Source organism: Amia ocellicauda, chromosome 18, assembly GCF_036373705.1.
Source record: "Amia ocellicauda isolate fAmiCal2 chromosome 18, fAmiCal2.hap1, whole genome shotgun sequence".
In the NCBI taxonomy this organism is placed as follows: domain Eukaryota; kingdom Metazoa; phylum Chordata; class Actinopteri; order Amiiformes; family Amiidae; genus Amia; species Amia ocellicauda.
The window spans coordinates 3,691,889-3,712,831 of record NC_089867.1 but is presented as its reverse complement, the minus strand read 5'-3'; positions in this window follow the sequence as shown (position 1 = coordinate 3,712,831).

The window sequence follows — 20,943 nt, the reverse complement described above, 5'->3', positions numbered from 1 at the left end:
TGTGCTAAAAGCAAACCTGCTAACCAACAAAAAATGTCAAATACATTAAAAATAACTGAAAATGAATCGGACAAAAATAAATAAATAAATAAAACAAGAAAAAAAAAAAAAAAAAAAAGTCCAATTAATTTAAAATTAAAACCAAACAGCCAATGCATTTGACAAAGAAATATAACAAAAACAGCCCAAAAAACCAATCAAACTAGTGTTTTTAAAAACAACTAAATCTTTAAAAACAATTAAAATTCATTTTAAAATATAATCATTCATAAAATAGTTAAAAGATCTTGGACTTGGGCTCCAGCAGGGGGAAATGGTCGTCCCCGGAGGTGGGTCCCATCAAGGGATCCTAAGCTCCCCCATATCTTTTATGTGCCAGATCTTGTAGGCTTCCTCCTTGCCCCTCTGATGGACCTCCAGATTGACATACTCACGAATGAGTACCATGTCCCTTCACTGCGTAGACGACACGCCACCAGCACCTCAGGGAGGGAGATGTTATTCCTTTGGCAGGGCCATAAAGGATCCGCTGGGCGGTCGTCCGCACAGGAACGGCAAACCTGCGGAGGAACGGGAAAAACAGGAGCCAGACCCTGCAGGCGGAGGGGCAATCCCTAAAGATATGAGCCTCCGTCTCCTTCCCCAGGCAACCCTTACAGGGGCAGGTGTCATAAGGAGCTATGCCCCTTCTGTGCATGAACACTCGGGTGGGGAGACACCGACTCACAGCCATCCAGGAGACATCTTTCTGTGTATTCGTGAGGCAAACGTGCGTAGCATTAGCCCAGATAAACCGGCAGGTTTCGGGAGGGAAATCTTCTATCCGGCTGGTCTCCTGGGTAGATCTCATCTGGCTACAGATGGTCTTATAATCCCAGGAGGCCAGCACGACTTTATGGAGGCCTACTTCGAGCGCAAAGGCTCGGAGCGCCCTGTAGAACGGCGGGGGATCCCACCAGTGCGGCCTGGTGTTATCCATGTCGCAGAGGCCTGGATGTTCTTGACCACATAGGCCAGCCCCTGCGCCTTTATCAGCCGCACAACGTCCGGGACCCCCCTGCCTCCATCCAGGGTACCCTTCACCATCTGCACTCTTTTCAGCCTCTCCATTTTGCTCCCCCAGACAAACCGAAATATAATTCGGGTCACTAGTTTTGCGATGACCTTGTCTGGGGGGAAGATCATTCCTACGTAGAGGAGTATCGGGAAGAGGATGGCCTTTACGACCAGCACCTTACCAGCCATCGTCAAGGTCCTTGTGCTCCAGCCGTGGATCTTCTTTAGGACCTTAGATATGGCCTCCTCCCAGCTCCGGGTGCCCGTGTTGATCCCGTCAATCGTGAACCCTAGAACCTTGATAAACGGCTTCACAGGGAACACGGTCGGCGGGCCCCGGCCGACAGGCCATGCCCTGGAGAGGTAGACCTCGCTCTTGGCCTTGTTGACAGAGGCCCCCGTCGCCCTGCAGAAGCCGTCCAGCAGTTCCTCGACCCTGGCCACGGACGGAGCGTCCGTGCAAACCACGGCCACGTCGTCCATGTAGGCCAGGGCCTTCAGTTGCTCTCCGCTGGAACCCGGGAGATGGAAACCTGTCACCCGGACATCACGGCGGATCGCCTGCATGAACGGCTCCAGACAGAGGACGTACAGCAGGGCCGACAGGGGACAACCCTGCCGGACCCCCGACCTGACCGGAAATGGTTCGGTCAGGTGGCGGTTCACAAGGACCCTGCTGCTTAGACCGCTGTAAATGATCTTAACCCATTTCCTCAGGCCAAGAGCAAGACCCATCCTCTCCATGACGAGCTGCAGGTATTCGTGGCCCACTCTGTCGAAGGCTTTCTCCTGGTCCAAGCTGATTAGGACCAGGGGAAGCCCTCTCTCGTTCGAGTAGGCCACGACATCCCTGAGCAACATGGCTTGTTGGCCGCCGATCTCCCCCGGGCACCACAGACCTGGTCTGGACCCACGACTTGAGGGAGTGGCCGCTGCAGCCGGAGCGTCGGTGCTTTGGCCAGTATCTTGTAGTCGGTGCACAGGAGGCTGACCGGCCGCCAGTTCCTCAGATCTTTTTGGTCTCCCTTCTTGTGAAGAAGGGAGAGGATACTCTTCTTCATAGAAGGGGCCAATCTACCCTCTCTGTACATCGACCCCAAGACCTGGGCCAGATCTTCTTTAAGCACCTCCCAAAAGATCTTATCGAACTCAGCAGGGATCCCATCGGGACCCGGTGTCCTTCCAGAGTTAAGACTATCACCTGGGAGAGTTCAGTGGTGGTGATCTCTGGATCCTCCTCCTCCTCCTCCTCGTCCCCCTCATTGCAGGACTCCAACAGGGACAGAAAGTGATGGATCAGATTCAAAAAGGTCCTTCAGGGTCCTCCACTCCTCGAGGCGTCTGCTAAAGGTCTTAATAACACGAGGGTCATCGAGCAGGGAGGTGTTGAGCTTCCAGACCCCAGGCCCCGACTCCCGTGTGCTCGGGATGAGCACCTCTGTCGTCAGGAGCCTGTGGTCTGAAAAGAAGACCGCCTCCGAAGACATGGCGGTCCTCTCCAGTGGCTTACTGAGGAGGACGAGATCTATCCTGGAGAAGGAGGAGCCAGAAGAACTCACCCAGGTGAACAAGGGGACCAGGTCCCGACCTGCGTCGCAGAGTTCAAAGTCCTCCACGAACGCAGCGAGGTCCCTGCTGGATCTATCATTGCGGGGCTTACTCCGGTCTACATCCCTCAGAGCACAGTTGAAATCACCTGAAATGATAACTGGTAAGGTGCCGATCAGGAGCGGGCGTAGCTGAGGGAGAAAGAGGACTCTCTCTCTCTGGCTGGTGGGGGCATAGACATTGACCAGCCTCAATACAGCCCCCTTGTATTTAAAATCGAGGCTGGCCAGTCTGCCCGCCTCTATTACCTTAAATGCCTTTACCTCTATGAAGGGGTTTTTCAGGAGTACGGAAATCCCGTCCGCTCGGGACACATTGGACCCCGACCAGAAGGATTCGCCTAGGGTTCAAGTGTCCCGGAGATCTTTATATTCCTTTTGGAACGGGATGCCGCACTCCTGCAAACAGATGACATCCGCCTTCATACCAGCCAGAGAGTTTAGAACATCGGTCCTCTTTTTCGCCTCAGCAATGCTCCCTCACATTTATTGATATAATAGTTAATGCCATAATGGCTGTGAGGGCAATTACGCGCTCCGTAATAATCATGTAAAGAAACCTTTCTCCCTCACCTAGCTTAGCGCTAGCACCCATCATTTCAATCATTTGCCTCACCGCTTGATCCTCTAGGAAGACTATGGGGGGGGCTCGGCTCCCGCCACCCGGTAAGGCTGGCGAAACTCCACTGGGCTCAGGGCCCATGGTGCTGGAGGTTCTCCCTGGTTCCTTTGTGGCCGAGGCCTGACGAGCAGATGGCAGGGCAGAGGCTTTGTGTACAACTGGGGAGAGAACTGGGTAGACCCCGCTAGTTGTTCTTTTTACTAATGGTGGGGGAGGGGGTGGTCTCTCCCTTCCCGGCTGTCTGCTGCCGCAGGCCTCCTCCCCCAGCGCCAGTGACCTTGCCATTACGTCCCTTAGGTCTTTATGGCAAAAGACACTGGCGCCGACTCTCCTCTCTTGAGGACCTGCGGCTCTCCCACTACTGCCGGGAGGGCATACCTGACCCCTCCCCTGGGAGAGTCTCATTTGTGGGGCAGGAGGAATGTTATTTCTAGGGGGCCTTTCCTCCACCAGGCTGCCCACTCGGGGCAGTGGAGAAGGCCCACAACTCTCCTCTCCGGAGTCAGAGTGGGGCGTGTAGAAATTAGAGGGAGAGGTCTTTGTAGCGGGGGGGGAGCTGGCAGGGGGGGGAGAATCTGCAGAGTGGATCCTTTTATTCATCATACCCCCCCTACCCATGCTCCTCTTTTCTACTCTCCTCCTCTTCCCCGCTACCACTGTCCACTCCCCCTCTGCCTCCACTTCTGACCCAGAGTCAGAGAGGGAGCCTATGAGACTCCTGAGGACTGTTTCCTCTCTACCCCCATCTTGGGGTATCACCTTTGGAGGAGCCTCCACTTGATTCTCTCTCTCTCCACCACCCCCGAGGGCCCGCGCCCTATTTGCATAGGAGGAGGGACAATTCCTGAAGAGATGCCCTCCCCCACCGCACAGGTTGCAGGCCCTCTCCTGCTTGCAGGCCCTGGTCAGATGTTCTCCGCCGCAGACCTTGCACTTAACAACAGTGCAGGCTGCGGCTAAGTGACCCAGGGCCCCGCAGTTCCTGCACAATTTGGGCATGCCATGGTAGAAGACAAGCCACTTCCACCTGCAGGCGCACCTGCCACCGCCAAGCACCGGTCCAGACCCCGTCCTCATCATTAACTCTCCTGCTTTCAGACAGGATCTCAGTGTCTCCTCAGCCAGACCTCTACATCATGCTCTGCCACTGCTTCATTATAAAACTGGATAGTTACTATTTTAATCTCTCTATCAGTCAGGGCATCGACCACAAAGTCACTCGGGGGCATACAATCTTTTTTTTCTCTGTATAGATTCCAGAAACTCTCCAGCACTTGAGGGTTCTTAAAACTCACCTCAAACACGTCCCTAGGTCCAGGCAGTTTAACCACGCAGTTCAGCTCAGAAGGGGCAAAGCCCAGGCCCCTCTGCAGCACAGACCTGCTGAACTCCAGCCGGGTGAGGGCCGCGGTCTCGGCTCCAGCCTCATGGCTGAAGCGCACCGCATTATGGCGCCTCACACCGGCGGTTCGCTGGGCCATGCTGCGCTTTCCTACCTGGGAGAAGGGTCCAGAGGCTCTCAATCCGGAGGTCGGGGCAAGTCCACCTGGCTGGGGAGCAGCTTCCACCTCTGGGGCTCTTGCAGGGAGCGGGCCTTGCGGGGAGAAGTCCGGGCCCTGGCTTCAGGAGGCCTCCCTCAGGGACGTTGCCGATCGGCCTAGTCGGTCCCTGGGATCCGAGGCCTCTCCTGGATCCTGGCTGGTGACATCAGCAGGGAGCAGTCCTGGTCAGGCCGGGCTCCGGGTAGATGGTCGGCCGGGCTTCTTGATGGGACCCACTCCGTGAGGAGTCCGCCAACTCCTATGGCTAGGTCCCATGTCGCTCCCGGTCCGTCCCAATCTCCACTCGCCTCGGCCTCCGGACCGCTCCAAGGACCCAGGACTCTGCAGCTCTGTCAACCGGCACCTCCTCGTCTCGTCTGGTCTGGCCTGATGGATCAGCTCCCTGCAAGGAAAAGAAAGACTGTCAAATACAGTTCGATGCCCCCTGCTGGACAAAGGTTTCTCTCACTATTGGAGGGAAACCCGAGTCCAAGATGCATAATAATAATAATTGGAAAGGAGAAGCCACATGCCGTGGAGGTTGAACTTTCTTTATTAAGACTTTGAGATCTCCTCTGCCAGTGTACTTTGTGGAGAGGGTTCCATGTCTAGGGGGTAGAGACTTACCTGTTGTGATTTACTTTTTTTGGTCCTTGTGAGGCAGATGGGTGACTGTGGGATAGAAGAAGACATTCATTTAATCACATTTGAATTCGTGCAATTTGAGATTTGATAATTTGTTCCTACCTGCAGTTGTTGGGGTCCCAGTTGGCCGACTGGGTTCCAACCCAACCGCAAAGAGACTTGTTACCTCTGAGGGGAAGGGAGATTCTACCGTATGGTGTCGCCTATTGTGAACAGAAGAGACTTTTAAACCTTGTCGTTGCTTTCTGTATTGTATATTAGGAACTTGGGTTTTATTCTATTCAGTCTTTTTCTTATTTTCTTTTTGTGTTATTCTGGGTAGGGTTTTTAGTGTTTTATGTGCCCATTTTATTAAAGGCATTTTAATCTAGGGTTTTAGAATTAAATGTATGCCAAATTCCTAAGGTTCTGTGCTTGTATAGTCTTCATGCCCTGTTCTAGCTAAAAATAATACATTGTTACTTTTTGTGAACTTGCCTTCCATGTGGTGGTGTTGTGGGGTCCGGTCGAGCCTGCCCGGGGAGAGAACTGAGGGGGGTGAACGAGGTCCTCTGTTAAACGAGGTGGTGTGGGCGTGAGCATGTTGCCCCTACACACCCCATAGGTGGTGACATATATATTGAGATCATGTGACAGATGTGGAAGAAACTCAGTCAATCAATCAGGTTCGAACATTCCTTGCAATGCCTCTATTGCACGCAGCCTGGAGAGGAACAGTGAATCAAGTAGATTTCAAAGCTGCTCTGACTCCATGCTGAAAGTCAGAGCTTTTCATACACACAGAAGTTAAATATCTGGTTATAATTCAAATATCATTACTATGTTCTTAAAAAAGCTAGCTAAGCACAATATATATCATTATAGGACAGAGGTCATAGGTCAACACATGGATTAGGGAGCAGGCAATTAAATCATACTGTTTGACATCTTCTCCAAGATGCTCACTGTAAATAATAAACAGAGGTCAAACTACCTTCTGGCTTGACCTTCTAGCTTGACCTTATCTTAAGTATACAATAGAGAAAACATATGTGAGAGGAATTTCTAACTTTCCTACCCCACAGATCATGTGACACTTAGATTGCACACAGGTGGACTTTACTAGTCAAGGAAGCCATACCCGCATTCACCCATCTCCTGCTTGCCAGGCCATCAGATGGAGAGGCAGGTCTTGCCCCTTTTCCCCGCAGTCCTCTCATTTGCTACTACTCCGCCACTTTCTTGTCCAGCAAGCTGCCGTCTGCTTTCCCCACTGTCTCTGCACTCTTGGACCTCTCTCTCCCACCGGACCCATTCACGCTCTGCTTTTAAACCCGGGGCTACTCTTGGAGGAGGGGTGGGTGGAATCGATGTTGCACAACCGCATCTGCTAAGAAATAATAATAATAATAATATATAGACACTAGGTTATTCAGTCAGCTAGATTCTGTGGGAGATTCAATTAGCTAAAACAGTAAAAAGTGTGTGTTTTGGGGGACAGGTATTTGGTTGATTAATTAAAACAATGTCTTTGCTAAACATGTGCTGCCTGAAGAATGCTTGCCAGCATCAATTAACTCATCAAACACAACTGTAACAAACTTAGGTCTATGTTAATTATTATGCATGTGGTAAATATATGTGTGAAAGCATATGATATGATATACTTAGATTTCCAAAAAGCTTTTGATAAGGTTCCACACCAAAGACTGATCCTCAAATTGGAAGCTGTAGGCATTCAGGGTAATGTAAGTAGATGGATTATGAACTGGTTGATGTATAGGAAACAGAGGGTGTCGATTAGAGGAGTTGCTTCTAACTGGAGTGAGGTTGTTAGTGGAGTTCCACAGGGATCAGTACTAGGGCCTTTGCTTTTTCTAATCTATATTAATGAACTGGACTCTGGGATAGTTAGCAAACTTGTCAAATTTGCAGACGATACTAAAATAGGTGGCTCAGCAGATACAATCTTGGCAGCACAGGCTATTCAGAGGGACTTAGATAATATTCAGTTGTGGGCCGACACCTGGCAGATGAAATTCAATATGGACAAGTGCAAAGTAATACATGCAGGTAACATAAATGTCCACTATAATTACACTATGAGAGGTACAGATCTAGATGAAGTAATGCATGAGAAAGATCTAGGACTCCTCACTTTCTCCATCCAAGCAATGTGGGGAAGCAATAAAAAAGGCAAACACAATGTTAGGGTATATTGTCAAAAGTGTAGAATTTAAAACAAGGGAAGTAATGTTAAGACTGTACAATGTGCTAGTTAGACCTCATCTGGAATACTGTTCGCAGTTCTGGGCACCACACTTCAAGAAGGATATCGCTGCTCTAGAGGCAGTTCAAAGGAGAGCAACCAGACTTATTCCAGGTCTGAAGGGAATGTCCTACTGAGAGACTGAGGAACTGAACCTTTTCACCCTGGAACAGAGGAGATTACGTGGGGACTTGATCCAAGTCTACAAAATCATGAAAGGCATCGACCACATCAAACCAGAGGAGCTTTTCTAGATATTAATGGACACCAAACGAGCACGATAGGTCGAATGGCCTCCTCTCGTTTGTAAACTTTCTTCTGTTCTTATAACAAACGGAGGCAGCATCACTTTGACATAACATATCGGCTAATAAAGAGAAGTGAAACCAATCTAGACTCATGACGGCTCAGTACCACCCTTACATACGTGTTTTGATCAAACTGTCAATTAAGTTTCTCCACACCATTTGTGCATATACAGTATGTAATGTTATTTTTCGATTTTTAATTATATTAACTATATAGTACCGGAGGAAACACAGTCAGCCGCCCCCCCCTCCCCACTCCTACGGGAGAGATCACCATCAGCACACCACCCCCCCCGGTTCTACCAGAGAAATCACTGTCAGCCCCGGGGTGGGCTGAGGTCTAGCGACGCCCCTGTGATATATCCACCTTGGTATATTAATTATTTTTTCTACTATATGCTATATCCACTTTGGTATATGATTTATTTTTTCTGTTAATTTTGAATTGAATGGCCCCTCATACCTCGGGAGAGGAATAAATAATAACGTATTTTACATACCGCACAGCGCAAATAGTCTCTTGAATCAATTGATAAATATCTGAGGTGAAGTGCCTGCTACACAACCTGAATTTGTTGGACTTTTTATCAGACCGAACAAGATCAAGAAATGTGTTGATCGGTCAAGACCCATATTTACAGCCCATTGACGGGCAAATTGGCGATCTTTTGGGAAGGGAAATAATTTTACTTCCTCCTCGTCATCTTGATAATGATCTTTGGCTTGTTGACGGTGTCCACTGTGTTGTGTAGAGCCAAAAGCCACACAGTGTGGCATGTTTGTGCACAGACGGTGACTGCGCTGCCCCAGCACTGTCAGTGTCAGACAGACACACAGCCTCACCATGCTGTGCGGCTGCACTGACGTCACTGACTGTCCTCTAGAGAGACAATGGCTGCCACCTATGCGTTCATAAATCATGGTTTTCCTAAATATATATTCACTTCAGACTATTTTTCAACATTGCCATATTTACAACAATATATACAGCTAACAGAATTTAAATACAATAATGTGGGGTTCAGTTCCCCTTTAAGAAGACCCCCATTAAGAATTAGAGTCATGTTTCAAATGTGTAGTGACTTGTGTTTTGCTATGTATTCATTTGAGATGTTTCACATTCTTCTCAAAAGTAAACACTGCAGTATATTGAAATTGTGAGCTACTGGTTGCTGGCAATCAACCTGTTGGAGACCCCTGGTTTAAATCAACAAAATGTTAGTATTTTTCTGATTGATCTACTGGTTAGATCTCTTCTATTAATATTTATCATACAGTCCCCACTTGGGGGGTGCAGAACAACACGGGTCCCCACTTATATTGTACAGAGCGACGCTCACACTCCTGTGTCCCTAGTTGGATAGTAACCAATGACACGAGTGCCCTCTTGGATAGCACAGACCGACACTCACACACTTGTGTGAGAGTAAGTGGAGTTATAAGTCGGTAGTTTTACTGCCAACTACTAAATTAAATATATAATTATATTTTTCAGTTTGTTTGTGTATGATATGTAATCATTGGTGCTACAACTTACCGGGTCCTAAATTCCCTGTGGAGAAACTAAATTTTACAACACAAAGTCCCCAGTTGGATAGTAACCAATGACACGGGTCCCCACTTATATGATACAGAGTGACGCTCACACACCAGTGTGTGTGTGTAAGTACAATGCAAGACAACATTTAACACATCAGAAGCAGAATTCATAGAAATGTATTTTTAAATATATTATGGAAGTATTCCCATCCGCGATTGTGTTTATAAAATGGAGTGCCCACTTAAATAGGCCAGATTGACACTTACACACCAGGGTGTGTTAGACTATATTGTTAGAAAATAAATCATGTATAAATATATAAAACAAACAAATAAAAACATGTTAAAGATCATCTTATTGTATCGTCCACATCCTCACAGGCCTCATAACATCTTCTAATAGCAGCCCTTACAGTGGAGTCCCCACTGCGATAGCACAGAGCGACACAAGTCCCCACTTGGATAGTACATAATGACATCACACACCTCTGTGTGTAAACCTTTTAGAAATGAGCCCAGGGAATAAAGGAACACTTTAAATATGAGCAATATTAACACGCAATAGTAGAATGAGATCTGAACCCTGTTTGTGTGGCAGTTCTCCAGTTAGTCGGATGAAGTCCCCACTAAGATATCAGAGAGCGGCACGAGTCCCCACTTATATATTCCAGGACGACACACACACACACACACACACACACTAATTACATTTTAAACATATCATGTTTTTAAAAGCAGTTTAACAAGTAATCTTGTACTGAGCTGAATAAAATCAAATACATATCAATTTATATTTACTATATGTATTTATATTTATTAAAGTGACTATCTGAACTATTTCAGTAACTATAATGTTTTGAACGCTACTGGATGAACAGAGTTGGGGTGGAACTTATAGCATTATATATATACACACACTATTATATATATATATATATATATATATATAGAGGTAATAAAATACATGTTTAACAATTAAACATTAAATTATCTTCCTGACGATTTAAGATTTTAATTTGTTTATATGTATTATATGCTTTTACATACTGAGGATTATTTCTCTTTCACAATGTTTTTATAATGTTTAAATGTATTATAAGGGTACAGTTAATGGAGCAAACAGCTATATGCTCAGTGCAGAGAGCAGATTAGCTGTGAAGAGCCCAGGACACAGGCTCTCTATGCAGGTCCCCACTTTGTAGGGTAGATGTCGTAGGTCCCCACTTGGCTTTTTTTTTTTTAATATATGTTTTAAATATTTTAACAAATATTATCAATACTGAACTCAAAACATAATTTTCCATGTATGTTTCATCTTATGAAAGTGTTTGGAAAGTGAGGTCCCCACTTAGCTGTGAAAAATGATAGTCCCCATTTAGTAAGGTAGACGTGTGTGTGTGTGTGTGTGTGTGTGTGTGTCTGAGTGCAGGCTGGAGATTACGGACCCAGGTTTCTTTTTTTTTCTTTTACAGATCCTAATAAGTTTCAGCCCTTCCTCCAGTTTGCACAGATTTATACTAGACTACAACTTTTACTTACAGAGATAAAGAATGAAAAGTCAGTCTAAATGGACTGAACTTTAGAAAATCCTGAATATGCACAAAATTAAAAGAAATGCAATACAGAAAATGTAAATTGAAACTTTCAGTAATCAACATAATTTCAGTAAATACTACACCTACCCAAGACCAATATTTTCTTGCATTTCAGAATATATCAAACGTATTATTTAAAGAACAGATACATTGTAAAGATCGAATAAATACAATTATTAAGTTTTAAAGGTGCGTGCGTGTGTGTGTGTGTGTGTGTGTGTGTGTGTGTGTGTGTGTGTGTGTGTGTATTCACAACACCGTGCGATGTAAATGAAATGAAAGATGTTAAGAAATCCTTAAATATAGATGAATTATAGAATATATGTTACATAAGAAGCATAGACTATATATGTGGAAGCTGGGAAATTTCAATACAACTCAATAAAATCAGCATTTGTAATATTAGTAACAAAACATCAAATTATTTTAAATAAATATGTAATATAATCCATTAATACACTCAATACGATCTAAGCACAAACCTATGTGTGTATGTATATTTATATAATTTAACATTACAATAGCTTGGGGGTGCAGTCTGAAGACCTTAATGGTCTTGGTTGTATTGACAATAAGAAGTAAACAGCCTTCAGCACAACTAACTAGTAACATTCTTACAGACATTAAGAATGAAAACACAATTTTAATAATTTTCCCCCTGACAGTAAGTAAATGAAACTAAACCACACTTATTTAACTTAAGAAATACAGTATATAACTGACATTTAGCTGAGCACAGCTCTCTTTGTTAGTTAGATAACTCTCCACGGTCAAACAGAAGCCTTATAGTAGTAACTTTCTTACAGAAATAAAGAATGCACCCCATGATGTTAAGAAAAAAATAAAATTAAAAAATACTAAAGTAACTTCAGACATGTTACATATGTATAAATAATTAAGTATATGTCTATTAAACCAGTAGATTTATACTTTTTAGTTAAATAATCTCCAGTCTCAGCACCTCAGGGGAGTGAGACCTAGCTAGCAGCAAACACATAAACAGAATACAGACAGAGGCCAGAAGGAGCAGCAACCATAGAGGCCACAGTGAAAGATAAGCGCAGAGGGAGACACAGCCAAACTAGAGTTACACCGGATCATGTGTAAATCAAGCAGGTCTTTAGTGAGATAGGGTTAACCTAAAACAATCAGGCACAGAAAAAGAGAGATGGGGCTAGAAATAGAGAAAACATAACATAACCATAATAACAGGGGGAGATATAAAGACCAAACCGACACAGCTGAATATTTGAACGTTTTATTAAGAATGTACTTCACCAAAACAGTTTACACAGTCATTTCAAAAGACAAGAGTCATGAGGCCCTGACACGATCACACTGCAGTGGAGGGGCTTTAGAAATAGCACGTCCTGCTCTCAGCACCGCGGTGGGTGTTTGCAGGGAGCGGCACGGTTCTATCAACAACACAAAATTACCCCCCCTAATGACTGAACTTTTATCACCAGAAATCCTGTACAAATCCAGCGGTCAGGCACTTCTACCCTGTCTGAGTAACGTCATTCAGTAACATCTCTAAATTATATTCTGTATAAATTCTATCAAGTTCTTATCTGGGTGTCTGACTTTAAGTCTTCCTTTTTTTGGTTTTACACCATTTTTGCAAATAAGTGACTCTTGTAATACAAGTGTGAGAAACACTTCTGATTTTCCATTTCTTCAAAAGATCCTTTTCGAACCTTCCAATAAAGTGTTAAAAATGTCTTTGTTAAGCATGCACAGTAAACAGAAACAGGGGTGATACTGTACAGATATGTGAGACACCAGATGTATTTCACTTCAAATGTTTAGTTTTGCAAACTGCTTTATGAGACTCATTGTCTGTATCTCAGTAAGGTACAATTGTGTTGAAACATGTACAGTGCACTGAAATACATGACATTATATCGATGTGATAGATTTGAGTATTTCGCTAGGGTTGTTGAAATTTGGGAAATGCTTAATTATTACTATTATTATTATTATTATTATAACTCCCCCTGTTATTATGGTTATGTTATGTTTTCTCTATTTCTAGCCCCATCTCTCTTTTTCTGTGCCTGATTGTTTTAGGTTAACCCTATCTCACTAAAGACCTGCTTGATTTACACATGATCCGGTGTAACTCTAGTTTGGCTGTGTCTCCCTCTGCGCTTATCTTTCACTGTGGCCTCTATGGTTGCTGCTCCTTCTGGCCTCTGTCTGTATTCTGTTTATGTGTTTGCTGCTAGCTAGGTCTCACTCCCCTGAGGTGCTGAGACTGGAGATTATTTAACTAAAAAGTATAAATCTACTGGTTTAATAGACATATACTTAATTATTTATACATATGTAACATGTCTGAAGTTACTTTAGTATTTTTTAATTTTATTTTTTTCTTAACATCATGGGGTGCATTCTTTATTTCTGTAAGAAAGTTACTACTATAAGGCTTCTGTTTGACCGTGGAGAGTTATCTAACTAACAAAGAGAGCTGTGCTCAGCTAAATGTCAGTTATATACTGTATTTCTTAAGTTAAATAAGTGTGGTTTAGTTTCATTTACTTACTGTCAGGGGGAAAATTATTAAAATTGTGTTTTCATTCTTAATGTCTGTAAGAATGTTACTAGTTAGTTGTGCTGAAGGCTGTTTACTTCTTATTGTCAATACAACCAAGACCATTAAGGTCTTCAGACTGCACCCCCAAGCTATTGTAATGTTAAATTATATAAATATACATACACACATAGGTTTGTGCTTAGATCGTATTGAGTGTATTAATGGATTATATTACATATTTATTTAAAATAATTTGATGTTTTGTTACTAATATTACAAATGCTGATTTTATTGAGTTGTATTGAAATTTCCCAGCTTCCACATATATAGTCTATGCTTCTTATGTAACATATATTCTATAATTCATCTATATTTAAGGATTTCTTAACATCTTTCATTTCATTTACATCGCACGGTGTTGTGAATACACACACACACACACACGCACGCACCTTTAAAACTTAATAATTGTATTTATTTGATCTTTACAATGTATCTGTTCTTTAAATAATACGTTTGATATATTCTGAAATGCAAGAAAATATTGGTCTTGGGTAGGTGTAGTATTTACTGAAATTATGTTGATTACTGAAAGTTTCAATTTACATTTTCTGTATTGCATTTCTTTTAATTTTGTGCATATTCAGGATTTTCTAAAGTGCAGTCCATTTAGACTGACTTTTCATTCTTTATCTCTGTAAGTAAAAGTTGCAGTCTAGTACAAATCTGTGCAAACTGGAGGAAGGGCTGAAACTTATTAGGATCTGTAAAAGAAAAAAAAAGAAACCTGGGGCCGTAATCTCCAGCCTGCACTCAGACAGACACACACACACACACACACTTGATCTCACCATCTCTTGGTGAGAAGACCTATTCTAAAATAATCGAGATCTCTAGACATTTCTCATTATTACTAAGTTGCTCCGTTTAATAGTTTCTCTTATTTATTTTTTTCTCTCTTTTTTTCCTCCCTAAGGACACTGATTTATTTTTCATTCTTTATATATTTTGTTATTTCTTATTATTTTAACATTATTTTAACAAGATGCTCCTAATACAAGCAGTTTGGGGTGAATTACTTGTGCCTCTTAAACTACCCACAGCCCCCACCGCTTCTACAGACCGCTATCTCTCAACACATTCCGCTATAAAGGGGCCCAGTCACATCACCTCAAATGTAAACAGAGCCTGTTCTCAATTTGCAACCACCCCCTCTAGCTCAAAAAGTTCCAGACCGACATAACCCTTGTCCATTTGAAAGAGGAAACCCCTTTGGCCCTGTTGAAGAGACAGCCTCGCGGCTCTTGCTTAGGTAAAAATATCTATGTTACTAAAGAATCTGGAGGGCATAAATATAACTATTTTGGAGCTTCACTAGCATAGGTAAAATGAGCTATTTTACTACAGAATCAGTCTGGTTTAAATTCAAATCTTTTGGAGGGTTTGAAAAACAGTTGAAGAACCCCACCCCCTGTACATTCCTTCGGGGCCCTATCAGCTCCACCCACAAATATTATAATTTCAGTGTCATGTCAACTCCGCCCACAAACATGCTAATTATCTAGTGACACGGGACACACCCCCTAGTAAGGGGCCCTCGAGTTCAACTCAAGTTCAAGGTCAAAAGGTCAAATCCCCCGTAACCCCCCTTAATGAGTGCCCTATATTACTACTCATATGTACTGCTGTCTTACCTACATAGGGCAGTAATAAATTCAGCAAAAAAATAAACGTCCTCTCACTTTTATTTATTTTATATAGTGCTTTTATTTTCAGCAAACTTAACGTGTAAATATTTGTATGAACATAAAAAGATTAAACAACTAAGACATAAACTGAACAAGTTTCACAAACATGTGACTAACAGAAATGGAATATTGTGTCCCTGAACAAAGGGGGGGTTACAATTAAAAGTAACAGTCTGGCTGTTCCAGTCTTTACTGAAAATCACCACATCGTCCAAGTATGCAGAAGCATATCACTGATGGGGCTGGAGTACACTGGGACCATAGTCACCAAGAAAACAATTGGTAACACACTACGCCGTGAAGGACTGAAATCCTGCAGCGCCCGCAAGGTCCCCCTGCTCAAGAAAGCACATGTACAGGCCCATCTGAAGTTTGCCAATGAACATCTGAATGATTCAGAGGAGAACTGGGTGAAAGAGTTGTGGTCAGATGAGACCGAATTCGATCTCTTTGGCATCAACTCAACTGGCCGTGTTTGGAGGAGGAGGAATGCTGTCTATGACCCCAAGAACACCATCCCCACCGTCAAACATGGAGGTGGAAACATTATGCTTTGGGGGTGTTTTTCTGCTAAGGGGACAGGACAACTGCACCACATCAAAGGGACGATGGACGGGGCCATGCACCGTCAAATCTTGGGTGAGAACCTCCTTCCCTCAGCCAGGGCATTGAAAATGGGTCGTGGATGGTATTCCAGCATGACAATAACCCAAAACACTCAGCCAAGGCAACAAAGGGGTGGCTCAAGAAGAAGCACATTAAGGTCCTGGAGTGGCCTAGCCAGTCTCCAGACCTTAATCCCATAGAAAATCTGTGGAGGGAGCTGAAGGTACAAGTTGCCAAACATCAGCCTCGAAACCTTAATGACTTGGAGAGGATCTGCAAAGAGGAGTGGGACAAAATCCCTCCTGAGATGTGTGCAAACCTGGTGGCCAACTACAAGAAACATCTGACCTCTGTGATTGCCAACAAGGGTTTTGCCACCAAGTACTAAGTCGAAGGGGTCAAATACTTATTTCCCTCATTAACATGCAAATCAATTTATAACTTTTTTGAAATGCGTTTTTCTGGATTTTTTTGTTGTTATTCTATCTCTCACTGTTAAAATACACCTACCATAAAAATTATAGACTGATCATTTCTTTGTCAGTGGGCAAACTTACAAAATCAGCAGGGGATCAAATACTTTTTTCCCTCACTGTAGCTCAAAGGGAGAAAAGCCAGTAGAAGCCTGGGGAACCTCACATACAGCGAACAGCAGGGGTGGTAGTAACTTATCCCAGTCACAAGCATCTGTGCTTACGAATTTACAGATCATGTTTTTGAGGGTTTCATTGAAGCGCTCCACGAGGCCATCTGTTTGGGTATGATAAATTGATGTTCTGATGGACTTAATCCCCAACAGCCTACAAAGAGCACGCATCACGCGTGACATGAAGGGAGTGCCCTGTTCTGTCAAAATTTCTTTTGGAATTCCCACCCTAGGGAAGACCTTAAACAGCTCCTCGGTGAACCTAGCCGCTGACATCGTCTGTAGAGGAATCGCTTCAGGATATTGAGTGACGTAATCCACTATGACTAGCACAAATTGATACCCTATGGAGCTTTTCTCTAACGGACCGATCAAGTCCATACCAACATGCTCATGGTGTTTCCATGACAGGTAGTGGTACAAGCAGGGCTCGTGGTATCACACTTGCATTTGTCTTTTGGCACTCCGGACAGGCAGCACACCACCTTTCTACAGCCTTTTTAATGCCCAGCTAAAAGAATCGATCCGTTATATGGTTTAAGGTCTTGTCATGACCCAGGTGACCCGCCATAGGTACCTTGTGTTCGGAGAGAAACACAAAGCGCCTATGTAAACGTGGTACCAATAATTGTTTCGTGACTCAACTTTTGGTGACCCTATACAGCAAGTCTTTTTCAATATGAAACTGGGGATATGAGCCAGCCCTCTGTGCATTTACAATGTGACCATCAACAACTGCGACCTGGTCATATAAACGTCCCAGGGCATCATCTCTTGACTGGTCAAGAGTGAAATCAGAAACCCGGGAGAAGGCGGCATCCTGGGCTATACTGGAGGTGTTGGTTTTCCCATTGGAAGCAGGAGAAAGCTGGTGAGTCCCAGAACTCATTCCTTCCCCTGGGTCCAACAGAATACTGTCGGCTGCTACACGACTGGAGTCGGAGGGAAGGCTGTCCCCGCCCCACTCATTGCCTGCAGCCATCAAGGGTGATCAGTCCCCAGAGCCATGTCCCAAGTGTGCCCCAGCCAAATCAAACAATGAGAGTCTAGAATCTTTAATATTAGACAGAAATTCAGACCAATCCCGCCCTAGGACTACCGGGAATGGCAACCGAGGGGCAAGCCCCACGTTCATCTTATATGTTTCCCCACCAATAACCATGGTTACCTGGGTCATGGGATACCAGTGTATGTCCCCATGAATACACCTAATAACAATTTTAGTGCCTCACCTGCCTTTGCTCCGTGGAGCCAGGCCATCCTGGACTAGCGTTTTACTACAGCCAGAGTCCAGGATGGCCTTGACTTCATGCCCCCTGATTCTTACCGGTACCGTGAAGTCTTTTGCTGAACCAGGGTGAGCAGGTGGGTGAGCAGCACAAACGGCAGAGTAGTCCACTACCATCAGTGGACATCCAGCCTGGCGATGTCCAGGCTGTCCACAACGCCAACACGTCACCGTAGCTGTTCCAGGGGACCGCACACTACCGTGAGAGAGCGAAAAGGAGGGTGCTAAGGAGGGTTTGTGTTTGGGATGGACAGGGGGGAAAGGCGAAGCGGGTTGGGGAGAGGCAGGTTTAGGAGTTGGAGTTTACAGAGTCACATTGGTATCCGGCGAATCGGACCAGAGAGGGTCTTGGGAATGGGTTGGGGGCCGTCCGCCCCAGGGCGTCGGTAGGTGTAATCATCCTGAGCAGCAAGGTGGTTCTCAGCGAGCCTGATGGCCTCCTCCAGGTCTTTTGCCGGTGGGATTTTACCCATTCTGAGGTGTAACGTGGCAGACAGCTGAGGAACTGTTCCAAGACCACCAGGTTCGCAACTTTGGTTGTGGAGCACTCGTCCAGCTTTAGCCAGCAGTGACAAGCATCCCACAACTGTTGCACGAAGGCCCGGGGGCGGGAGCCGGGTTGGAACCAAAGACTTCTGAACTTCCGGCGCTACCCGTCCGTCGTCAAGCCAACAAGGTCCAGGACACTGTCTTTCAGCTTCTTGAAGTCCAGGGCGTCATCTGCACTGAGCACTCGAGCAGCAGACTGCGCCTCCTCAGTCAACAGGCGGGCTAGGCATAGGTCATGGCTCTCCATTGGTCCAGTACATTTGAGTGACTGTTCTTCCTAACCCAATCAGTGAATAGGTGAGCTGGTCTGACAGTCACCACTATGCAACTGAGTGGGGTGCAACTACATGGCATCGGAATTTAATTATAAACAAAGCATATTTTTAATGAAAGTTATAGACAATCGCTCTCTACATATTACATGTCTTTATTTAATACAGCATTTATTCTCATCTTTATCAATGGTGCCAGTAATTATGTAGGTGACTGTGCCTATGTGTATATATACACCGATCAGCCTTAACATTATGACCACTGACAGGTGAAGTGAATACCACTGATAATCTCGTTATCATGGCATATACTAGGGATGCACTGATCCAGCAATTGGTATCGGCAGATTATAGGCACAAATTTTTATAATCGGTATCAGCCGACTACTTTAAAATGGCAGATTATTTGCGACCGATTGTGGTGTCTGAAAAGGCATGCTAAACGTTTTTTCCTCCTGTCACGTCTGGACGCATCCAGGTTTTGTGGCCGGTTAACTATCTGCTGCCAGACGTGCTGTAAGCGTCCGTCTCCCACTGAGGAAATCCTTCTCTTTCAGAAGCGAGATGTGTGCAGGACTTGCAGACAGACAAGGAAGAGATCAGCTACATTATGTCGGAAGATATAATCTCAAATGCCATGTGGGATCACAAATAAATAATTTTTATTAGCAGCATGGAGTGAAATCCACGTACAGAAACAATTACTGCTTACAGTTAATATCTAAGTATTAAAAACTTGGATTTCACAGGACCAGTGCAGTGCCGCGACTAGTTAAAAATAAACTGAAGGATAATAATCGATTTTATTAATATTTTATGAACAGCTGGGTGGTGTTTCAGGCTGTCATTTTGTGAATGGTGTGCAGGTCTGTTGTATAACAGCCCCGCAGAGACAGTCAGTATGAAGGCGAACACGATTAAGTTAACGTGTGCCCATTTACAAATTAAATGAATGAATAAATAAATACAGCAGATCTGGGTTTCCCTATAAAACATTAGGGACTGGTTTAATAAATGTGTCCATAAATGCCATGACTGAAACAAGCACACTTCAGTTAAATTAACCTGCTATATTGTAGCTTCTTTTACTGTAGGATTAATCCAGAAATGTGTATTTTGTTTCAACTGTAACTTGCCCCGGTTAAGGTCTGCTAAGTAAATTAAAAATAATACAGCAAAGTGTCGTTTGCAGTTACAAATCTGTAAGAGTAATAAGTTAAGGGAGTCAAGTTGTGCCATTTAAAATACATATCTACTAGCACATATCTTGATGATGATCACAATAATAACAATAACAATAATAAATAGCAAATATTTATTTCATTGTTGCACATGGAAAGTTTTCTTACGGTAACGTAATGCTTGTCTGAACATGTTGTCTATACACGTTTAATGTATTATTATTATTTATTTAATATTGATTAAATGGCATTCCATAGACACTGACTATGCCTATGCCAAGCCTATGCCATTTAATGGTGAACCCTGCATGGATCTCTGTCTAATTGAAAATAAAGATTTAAAGCACTTATTTTACACTTAAACGTATATAATTTAATAATATAATTTGTTTTGAAAACAACTTGTATTTTAGTTTTACAAAATGTATGTAGGACAGACCAAGCAATACACAGGCCTTTCTATCTAGGCATAACATATTACTTTCACTTGATTTTTATTTTTTATTTTTTCTGTCAGCGGTATGTTGTCGTCAAGTTTATATGACAATTTAAATGTGGAATGTTAAAACAAAAAAACATTTATAGTTAAGTGTTTGTGTTTTTCTGTTCTGGAAATTAGATCGGTCTACAATGTATTTATTGTACCGTTACATGGAAATGAAAAATGTGGGCTACCACAATCTGTGGTGGGCTACCATAGTTTACCTTTGGTAGCCCACTGGACTACTACACATAGAAGTGTCCACCCCTGCTGCATTGTGTGACAATCACTGTATAATGCACTTCCACATATCCCCACCAGAGGTCGTCATCGCTCTGTCCATAAAAGTCAACTCTCCCAGCTTCAGTCATTCATTCAATCTTCAAAACTAGCACTAAGATTACTCACTGCACACCTGCTCTCCATCATCGGCTTCTCCTACAGGTCTTTATAAACCCCTCCCTGACTCTCATTC